Source organism: Marmota marmota, unplaced genomic scaffold (assembly GCF_001458135.2).
Source record: "Marmota marmota marmota unplaced genomic scaffold, marMar, whole genome shotgun sequence".
NCBI lineage: Eukaryota > Metazoa > Chordata > Mammalia > Rodentia > Sciuridae > Marmota > Marmota marmota.
The window spans coordinates 7,871,798-7,882,332 of NW_025999913.1; the positions used below are offsets into that span (position 1 = coordinate 7,871,798).

General features: G+C 44.2%; 1 long non-coding RNA gene across 1 annotated transcript in view; it reads right to left on the reverse strand.

The window, feature by feature from the left end:
• Positions 1-3,083: 3,083 nt before the first annotated feature.
• The window catches only part of LOC125615577, a 19,423-nt gene continuing 11,971 nt past the window's right edge, over positions 3,084-10,535 (reverse strand). The window contains exons 4-5 of the long non-coding RNA XR_007346212.1: positions 7,982-8,090; positions 3,084-4,256 (exon numbers count right to left, since the gene is read on the reverse strand). This is a non-coding gene — a long non-coding RNA (uncharacterized LOC125615577). The remainder of the gene's footprint in view (positions 4,257-7,981; positions 8,091-10,535) is intronic.

The following is a 10,535-nucleotide window of genomic DNA, read 5'->3' on the forward strand; positions in this document are numbered from 1 at the left end:
CCCCCACCCCACCCACCTTTGCCCTTTGAGTACCCTCCCTTGACTTTGTGTCTTACCTTCCTCTTCCCAGCCATAAACCCCTCCAGGGCAAAGATGATATTGTATTTGTCTTTATATTCCAGGGTCTAAACACAATTCTTTTGTGTATGTTGTGTGTGTGTTTGTGTGTGTGTGTGTGTGTGTGTGTGTGGTGTTGGCAATTGAACCCAGGGATACTCTACACTGAACTGCACCCCTAAACACTTCCTATTTTTCATCGAGAGACAGGGTCTTGTTAAGTCGTCAAGCCTGGCCTTGAACTTGCGCTCCTCCTCCTCAGCGTCGGAGTCCCTGGGATTACAGGTGTGTGCCTCTGTGCCAAGCGACTTCGCACATTTCTTGCATCGCATTAGTGCTCGGTAAGTTTTTGCTGAAAAACTTTTCTCGGGGGAGGAAGAAATTAGATCATTTTCTGAGGGTAAGAGGCTGAGAACTTGAGAAAAGCTGAATTCTGAAAGAAGCATTGTTATAAATGGGAAGGTGGTCGTCTAAGGATGCATAAAAAGACAGTTGGGAAAAAAAAAATGTACAGTGAAGGAGACAGGGATGCTTATCACATTGGTTTGAGGGCAGCCTTAGCAGCAGTAAGTTAGCTGGTGGAGTCCTGGTCTTATAAGGGAAAGAATCCAAATTGAGGCTCTCAGGGAGATTTGAGGGCTACCAAGCCGGTCCCCTAGGACAGCCCCCCAGACGCAGGTGGATGCAGGGCTCTGAAGCCAGGGCCCCTGTGTCCCTCCCTCAGCCTAACAGACATTTTTAGTGTGTCAAAGAATGTGACACATGTGCCGTGTCTGCTTCCCAGGCACCTGGCACAGGAATAATCAGAAAGTCCCCTCTGCTGGGAGAAGGTCATGGTCCCAGATTACAGGTAAAGCGAAGGTCACGGCACATGGCTCTCAAGGGTGCCAACTGGCTCCAACCTATCAAGAGATTTCTCACATTCCCTCAGCCAAGTCTCCTGTTTGGTAACAGTTCAGTCAAGGGTGTTACTGGAGTAGACAAGCATGAAATGAATTTTCCAGAGAAGTTTCCGAAGTGGGGGAAAGTTCATGGCTCAAAGGCACCAGTGGGTAATGGAACGAGACTGCAAGCTTTGCTTTTCTCTTTAGAAAGAGAGTTTCCTAGTTTTAAAAATCTGGATTTAAATCTGGATCTATAGTGTCGACTCCCAACCCATCTTTGCTCTCTAACCCTGGTGCTCCACGTTTATTTCATGCTGCTTCTAAATTGCACGAGTGGGTGACCCTGTTCCTCTGGGCACAAGGATCCTGTTTAGAACTCCATGGGCTCCCTCTGCTCTGGAGACCTCTGGTCAGTCTCCAGCTTGAGGTCACAGCTACCCGAAGAACACACTGAGAGCAAACTTAGTGGAGTAAACTTGCCTCACCCAGCAGGCAATTGCTCTTTATCAGTCTTTTTGAGACTTATTTCGTATCAGAAACTCACCTTTCATTTATCTCAAACCAGATGCTGAGTTTTAAGGATAAAAACCCAAACTGGCCGTCAACTGGCCGTCGCATCCTGTTTTCAGGGCTAGCTACTCAGCCTTTGTCTTTGACACATAATCTTACACAGATCAACATGAGGTTCTCAGACCTGGGAGCACAAAGCACAATAAAAATGCAAATGCAGCCTTGCAAAGTCAAGAAATGAGAACACTTTGATTCACCTTAATCCACCACCCACTCAACCTGCCCGTTCCTAACTTTGGTTCCACTGTTTGATCTTGTGTAATTTATTTAATAAGTCACTAAGCTCAGTTATCTCGAAACTGGAAAAACAATACATTTTGGAAAGGCTGTTTTGAGAATTAAGGAAAATGATACATGTAAAGCAAGAATCTTACACAATTTTGGTACATTCCTGTTTCCATGCCCTTAAAACTGCCTCTTGGAGTTACTCCTTTCTCTCTATTAATATTACCATCCTCGGAGTACAGATCTTGATTCATCTTACAGCCTTATTGTAGGAATAGCGTTATGGAATGACTCCAATAGGCTAACTTTCTGTTACTGTGACAAAATACCTGAGACAAGCAACTTATAGGAAGGAAAGTTTTATTTTCCAAGTTCTGAGTTTTAGTTCGTGGTCCTTTGGTTCCACTGATCTTGGGCCTGTGAAGAGACCAAACATCACGGCGGGAGCACATGATGGAGCAAAGCTACTCACCTCATGGCAGCCAGAAAGTGATAGAGAGAGACAGGAAGGGGCCAGATTCCCACTATCCCCTTCAAGGACACATCCCCATGGCCTGACTTGCCTCCATTAGGCTCCCCCTCACAAAGCTGCTGCCACCACCTCCCCGTAGCACTGTAGGTTGGGGATCAAGCCTTTGGAGAACATTCAAGATCCAGACTTACCTCTTTGCAACAGGACTGATACAAGCAAGTATTTCCCTTCCTAAAACATCACCCCTTCATGCCACCCTTTCTTCATGTTTCCAGTTGCTTCTACTGCCCACCCACCCGAAGATTAACAGGCAAAGCCCACCGTGGGGCCATTCCATTAAATTTCTGTCTCTGTATTCCGTGTTCCATTTCAGTCAGGAAACCTTTGAAAGCCTTTTTTCCTGGAGGCGAGGCAATCTAATTTGTTTGTGTTTTTTTGCTTTTGTGCATCTCTCTCTCTTCCTGCTCCCACCTTTCTGTATCAAGACCCCTAAGCATCCAGCAAGGTTTCACTAAAGTCCTGTTCTTTCCAAGAAGTCGACCTGAACCTCTCCAGGCAACATGGACCCTCCGTCCCTTGCTGAGCTCCGGTTGCTGTTGGCACGCGCTTTGTGGTTGAGCAGGCTGTGGGGTATAAAGGCTTAGAGTAAATGGTTAGTCAACACTAATCGCTGTGTTCCTGATTGCATAGCTCAAGAGATTGATCTCAGACACTTACACTAGCTCCGGCATCTCTTAAACTCTTCCTTTCTCTTCCCCTTTCTGTATTTTATTCCAATAAGAGTACTTTCCATTGGATCATTTATCTTGATCAGCAATGTTTTATATTTAACCTATTTTTTCCCCTGTGATGTTTTAGACGTACTTCTTTCCCATCTTCTAGACTATTCTATGTGTTGACTTTAAAAAAGCTTTGGCAAACATTTCCTCAAATCAGGATTTAAGATTGCCCAGTTGTGGTTTGAAGTCACTCACCTGTTAGTCGCAACATTGCTTTATTTTTTTCCTCTAAAATTATACCCAAATATCTTCATGATCTAATATGCCACAAAATGATTTGCTATCCATTTATATTATGAGCTCATAGTATTACATCAGTGTTTTTATGGATACAATTTCATATCCCAAGACACTGCAGCAATGAATTCCTTATCACCATCTTTATTTTGTAATTCTTGAGAATAAGAGGAGTTAGCATGACATAGTCTTGGAACCAATGTATTTGAAATAAACAAAAATGTTAATTTTGTAGGATTTCTAGAATTTCCACAATCGAAAATTACATGCAAGCAACGGCTTCCGTAGAGATGACTACATTCTAAATTCAGATTAAATAAAATTCAGAAAAGACCTAGAAAACAGAAAAGGTTAGGAAATGTTTGCTAATGAAAGTCTGATGGCTCTTAAAACTTAATATCTGGTCATTTGCCACCATGAAGGGATAGAGTACGCAAAAGCTAAGATAGAACAACAATCTCCCTTCAATATGTTAAGTTGAACACATATTTAAGTTGAAAATGAAAACATGTTTGAACACATATTTAAGTTGAAAATGAAACATGTTCCTCCCTCTATGGTTGGATACTTTACCAAGGAGTAGACGGTCAGACAGTCAAGGAGAAACGAATATAGCTTAAATAATCTGAAAACGATTCATCTGTTCATTAAACAAATGCTTATTGAATATCCATGGTGGACCGGCAGTGATTGGGGCCACAGTGAATAAGACCAAGCCAGTATCTGCTCTTTGGAGCTCACGTTTTTGTGGAGGAAGACATGACAATAGGAGGAAGCAAACAAGCCAATAATCACAACTGACAGGAGAAGCATTTGTGAAAATGAAGTGGGCGTGGTGATGACAACAGCTCCGTTTGAAACAGTCATCAGAGAGGTTTGCTCTGAGGAACCCGAGGAACAAAAGTGAAAACCCGTCACTTGAGGAGGAGCCTTCTAGGCAAAGGGGCAGCAGGAAATCAGAGGCAAGGACCAGGGGGTGGAAAGCATCATGGCGAATCACGGGGAGCAAAAACATGGCCACATGAGCAGGGTCTAGGAAATAAGGGAGGAAAAAGGTCCAAGGTGAGATGGGTTCAATAAAGGCCACACCAACTAGTCTTGAAAGTTGGGGAAAGTGGTGCATTTTATTCTCAGTGCTTTTGAAAAGGAAATAACCGGATGGTTTTAAGCATGAGAATGGCATGACTCAATTTGTATTTTTAAAACATCTCGCTGGCTGCTGCTTGGGAATGGATGGGGGTGGGGGGGCAGCGGCCACGAAGACACAGAGGCAAGAGCAGTCATCCAAGTAAATGAGGGGGGTGGTGTAGAGAGAGTCGTTTCATGGGAATGGAGATGGATGAAGTAGACGGATTTGAAATGTATATAGAAGGTGGAGCCACCAGACTCACAGCTGGGTCAGGAAAGAGAAATCAAGACTTGAGTTTCTGGGTGGGGAGTCGATGCTGTTAGCCAAGATGGAGACAACTAGGGAGGAAACAGGTTGGAAGACAGGAGAAAACTGATGCGTCTTTGAGATATTGTTAGAGAGGTCAGATAGAAATATTGAATAACAAAATTGGCTATTCAAGTCGAGAGCTTAGAAGACAGGTGAGGAATGAAATCCCAGCTCCCTGGGAGGCTGAGGCAGGAGGATCACCAGTTCAAGGCCAACCTGGGCAGCTGAATGAGACCCTGTCTCAAAATAAAATGATTTGTACAAAGGGCTGGGATTGTGACTCAGTGGTAGAGTGCTTACCTAGCATGGTTGAGGACCTGGATTCAATTCCCAGTACATAAAAGAAGAAAAAGAAAAGGAGGAGAATCAAGTAACTGCTTCAGACCAATGATGCCTCACACCTACAGATGTGATTACTTCCCTAGGGGATAGTGTAGGTAGAGAAGAGAAGCTAGCGCTGCAGGGAGCCGGGGAAGGTGCACTCTAATAAATCAAAGAGGAGACCCCAGCGGCAGAAATATAAAGAACTGTCAGAGAGCAGAGAGGTAAGAGAAAGGCTGGGGAATGTAAAATAAAAGAAAGAGGATTCCATAAAGCAGTGTGACCAGCTGTGCTTAAGGGGAGGCCTGAGAGGAGGGTTAGAGAGCTTGGAGCGGGGATGGCTGAGGAGGTTTTGGTCAACAGCGGACTGTTATTGGTTCCCTAAGAATATAACAGAGCTGGAAAATCCCGGCTGCCTGGTGGTGAGGCAGTCAGAGTGACGTCACAGCACCATGCATTGCTTACGTGTCTGTATTGATGCCAGCTGCAAACAGTCCTACTGGGCTGCCAGGTGTATAAAAGCACAGTGCACATAACTTTGCACACTATAAAATACTTGGTAATGACAATAAACAACTGTGTTTCTGGTTTATGTGTTTACTATGCTATGCTTTCTAATCATTATTCTATCATTTATTTATTTCATTTTCTATAGCACTGGGACATCGCACATGCTAGGCAAGCGCTCCGTCACTGAGCCCCAGCCACAGCCCCTAGTCATTATTTTAGGGTGAGCTCCTTCTGCTCATAGAAAGCAAAGTGCACTGTGGAGCAGTCGGCTGTGTGACCCCAGCAGTAGCCTTGGACATCCTGTGTGTGTTTGCCACGTATCACCAGACCTGGTGGAGGGACTGACCTAAATCATCCAGTTGATGTGTGCGTGCACTCTACGATGCTCGTGCGACACCACAACTGTGTAATGTTGCGTTTCTCAGGTGCACACAGGGCTGTACGTGGATTTGACAGTGTGGAAGTTCCTTGGGATGTGGATGAGGCCATCTCAGAGAGACTCCAGGGGATGGAAGCCCTGCCGTAGTGGGTGAGGCAGTGAACACGGAGACCGTGACACACCATTGGGAATCGTGCTGGGCAAGGGAGAAAGGCAGTAGTGGAGGGGCGGGGTGTCCGAGGAGCTGAGCAAGAGTAAAGTGCACCGGGATCCTGATGGCAGGGTCCAGGAGGCCACCAGCCTGATGAGGAGGGAAGGGATGTCATTATGCAAGTGCGTCACTCCCCAGGGGAAAGCAGGGGCTCGCCAGCCTCTGGAGAGTTCTAGCTGGACAGTTTATGCCGAGGTCCTAATCCTCAGTGGCGCAGACTAGGACCTTATTCAGAAATAGGGACACTGCCTTTGCCATTAGGATGAGATTGCTCTGGATTAGAATGGGCCCTTAATCCAACATAAAAAGACAGACAGATGGAGCCTGATCTCGTGAAGATGTGAAGAGTTCAGAGCCAGTCTCAGCAAAAGCGAGGCCTTAACCAACTCAGTGAGACCTTGTCTCTAAATAAAATACAAAATAGGGCTGGGGATGTGGCCCAGTGGTTGAGTACCCCAGAGTTCAATCCCTGGTACCCCCCAAAAAGAAAAAAAAAGTAGAATTAGAAAGTAAATCTCTAATTTCTTCTTTTCCTCCTGCTTGTATTGGAGATGGAATTCAGGACTTTGAGCATGCTAAGCAAGCGCTCCACCACTGAGCGAAACTCCCAGCCCTTCTGGTTTCTTCTATAAAAAAGATGTATTTCTAGCTTCGTGGAATTTTAAATAACTCTTATATGTTATGAGAATCATGATAATTCCATTTAGTCTCTGGCTGCTACCTCTGCATCAGGCCTGTTTTTTCCTCTTGTTGCTATACATATTAAATTCCTTCCAGCCACCTTATTTGCATTTGAGAGCCATTTGAGAACAATTGCTTTTATTCCCCAATTTCTCCCCTCCCTTCCCCAACCTTTCATAGCACCACTATCTGTAACACATATTACCATCTTCCCTTGCCCTCCTGTGTGTGTGGTTATTTACTTCAGTGACTTCTTCCCTACTGGGCAAGCTGCAGAGTGGAAGGGTCTAGGCTTTTAGATCTCAGTGTTTCCCATTATGCTTAAGACCATGCCTTGTATATAGTCAGTGTTGGATAAATATTTAAATATTGGCTAAAACGTTTTATGACGGTCTCTGGGAGGAAGGTGCCCCAGAGCAGCAGTCACGAGTGTGTTCTAATTGGAAGATCACAACCGAGCTCTTCACCACCAGCGCCATTGTTTTGCCTGAAACTGCTCACAGCTGTCATCTGTGTGAATGGAGTCCCTGAGGGCTCCGTGCTGGACCATCCCTTTCACCACTCAGACCTCTCATTATCACAAGGCCACATTCTTCACTGCAAGTCCTTCAGTAGGAAGCCCAGGAGAGATGCAAAGAAGAATGATCCAGGGTGGGGCTTTGGTGCCAGATACCTTGGGTTCTCTGTTACCCACTGAATCTCCCTTCAAAAGAGCCTCCTCCAGGGTGCAGAGGCCCCATGAGCTACTTTGATCCCCTAAGCATTCATGGCCGGCCACACTTGGCCTGGACTACTCCCTGGCAGCCCTTGAGCAGTGTGGGATCCTAGGCTAGCTCTCTTCCACCCAAGGCCAGTTTCTCCCATTGATCTACCTCCCCAACCATTGGCCTGACCCATGGATCTGGGCAGCAACCTGAAGCTCTCCCCCTGGCTCACCCCCAGTCTTTCCTTCTCCCTCTCCGTCCACGGGTTTCACAGCTGCCTATCCGTCTGAAGCATTTCCCTGTCCACTCGCCCCCTGTTGCTTCACCTTTACTTTCCATAGGTGTTGCTCCTAAAAAATCTCATGCACTTTAATCTCAATACGGTGTTCTCAGAGGACACAGGTTCAAATCCTAGCTCTTTTATTTATAACTTCACAGTTTGACATCCAGCAAATAAACAGTTCCTCCCCTCCATTTCCTCATTAGCAAAAATAGAGAAAAAGCAGCACCCACTTTATATGGTTGTCGTAAAGATGAAATGCAGTCCTCAGCGTGAAGCACTAGAATGGCTCTCAGGTATGGAGTCCTCTGTGTGAGCCGGAATGACTGCTTCAGTGCCCACCTGCAACAGGCATTTGACCACCGTGGTTGAGTGTTAAGCTGCAGTTGGAGGTAAACATTCCTACTACTTTAGCAATCAACAGAATGTATTCCTGGATCTCTGGAGTGTGGAAGAGGTTGATTCTCCTCTCTCCATGATGGTTATTGCCACATTCTTCATCTCCGGACTGACCTGTCTCACTCCAGGACAAATTTCTGAGTTCCTAAGCACTTCATTATTTAAAAAAAAATAATGAAAAAACTATATTAAATTCAAATCCAATGCTTCTGCCTTTATTCACATCTTCTTACTTCCTTACTCCTGGGTGAAAAAGAAAAATGGCTCTCGTCTTGTTTATGACAGTTAGGAAAAGTATGTCCCCTCTAGTTCTCCTTTGCTCTAGACTAAACATTCCCAGTTCTCTTAATGCCTTCCTTTTGATCCTCATTTCCAAACTATTTATCACTTCTCTCGTTCCCTGAATGCTCTCCAGAGTTCCAGAAAGTTGACATGCATTGAAGAAAGTTCTCCAAAAGAGGCTTAAGTGATTGGAAATAGAAGCAACGAGGACTTTGCCTGTCTTTCCCTAAGGCTTGCGATTAATAAAAGCCAGGGGAGGCAGTTTCTTCCTTTAATTTATAGCTCCACTTATTGGCGAGCAAGCCATAGACTAATAAGGAATTGGGTGGCAGGGACTGCTTTTGTGTCTGGGTATAGTTAGTTTAAAAGAAATTCAGTAAAAAAAAGAGTATTCTTAATGGAAAAAAACAAACAAATAAACCTGCATTTGTTTATTATTGTTAAGAAGCTGATTTGCAAGACCTTATTATTATTTAATTTGTGTATCATCTGCTGGTAACCATCTAACTGAGATAAATTTCAAGGGTCATAACTTAAATTTAAAACATGCTCTAAAGGGTCATAACTTAAATTTAAAACATGCTCTAAAGGTTTGTTAACAACAAGCCAACAAGGGCCGAGATGTAGCTTGGTAGTACGGTAGTGCTCAGCCTGAGTGAAGCTGTGGTTTTCATTTCCAGAACCACCCAAAAATAAATAAATAAATAAAATAAAAGTCCCCACCCTTTAAACCTGATATAATGCCTCCTTGCTGGCAGTGAAAATACTCTATGGTGCCAACATAAAAACCTGGATTAGGATGCTTTCTTTTGGATCCTGTTTTCAAGTGAACACTACCTTTTGTGTTACTGGTCCTTATGAATCGGGCCTGTTTTTTTTTTTTTTTGTTTGTTTGTTTTTTTATCTTTTCTCCATTCATTGAGAGTGAACATAAAGCCCAGTTCTCAGAGCCACCAGCATTCTGGTTTGTAGCAGTCACAAACAGAAGGGTAACAGATGATGCGTGTGGACTAGATCGGTGGTCTCTATGCATATGTTGGTGTCTATGGCAGGCAGAATCTAGGGCCCAAGCTTCAAGGTTCACCAGCACAAGACCTGGCTCTGTGTTAATGACACCAGGTGGAAAGGCTTGAATTTCATCCACAGAATCATGAAGAAAACGATGGGTTTTCTCAGACAGACTGAAAGAGTCTCCAGGAATTTCCCCTTCCTGTGTGACTTTGGATTATCCAGAGAGACTTCCCAACAAACGCAGCTCAGGTAGCCCTGCTTCACTCAGATGCAAAAGCCTGGCCTTATCTCCAAATGAAATAAATGGAAGACAACCACTCAGAGAGGGAAATTGGAGATTTAGGACAGCCTAGGGTAGGAAACAGGAGTGTAGTAGGGGACAGGAAGACCATAAGACAGTGAGTCTAAGGCTCCTAGAACTAACAGAGCTGTGCTTTTAAAAGCTTATCACCTGAAACTAAAAGCGGATTGAGAGAGAAAATTAGTTTGGCAGTGTGAAGCCCTAGTGTTAAAAATAAATAAATACCTTAATACCCTATAAGGTACACGTGTTCCCAAAAAAACAACAGACACTAAAACGGAGATAAAATTTAATTATAAAATACTTAAACACAACTCCTTTGCTTCACAAACTTCTCAGCTGTCCTGGATTTTTTCTAATCAAAGGAGGCTCTGGAAAAGGATCAACAGATCAGAGATGTAAACTTTGAAGAAAAGAATAAGATCTTGGTTAAGTTCAGCCCCATTAGTCTGACTTTGGTTCACATATTTAATTTTGCTGAAGTCACTTTGGAATGTCTGCAACCAGTAATTTTCCTCAGTTAGGAACAAAGCTAGGAATGGGGATAAGAATGCAAAACACCCAAAAGTCATTAAGAATAAGGTAGCCCAGGAGTCATAGGGTTTTACGAGAAGCTATTGAATCGGACAATAATTTTCCTATCCATTCCTTTCCCATGATGGATTATATTCCAGTGCTCTGTCTGATCTTTCCTTCATCCATCTCTCTCCCTCCTGAAAACCCACACAAGTCAGATTTGGGGCATGACAGATGGGAAGGCTTCTGGGCTGGGAATCGGGACCCCCCCCCCCCCC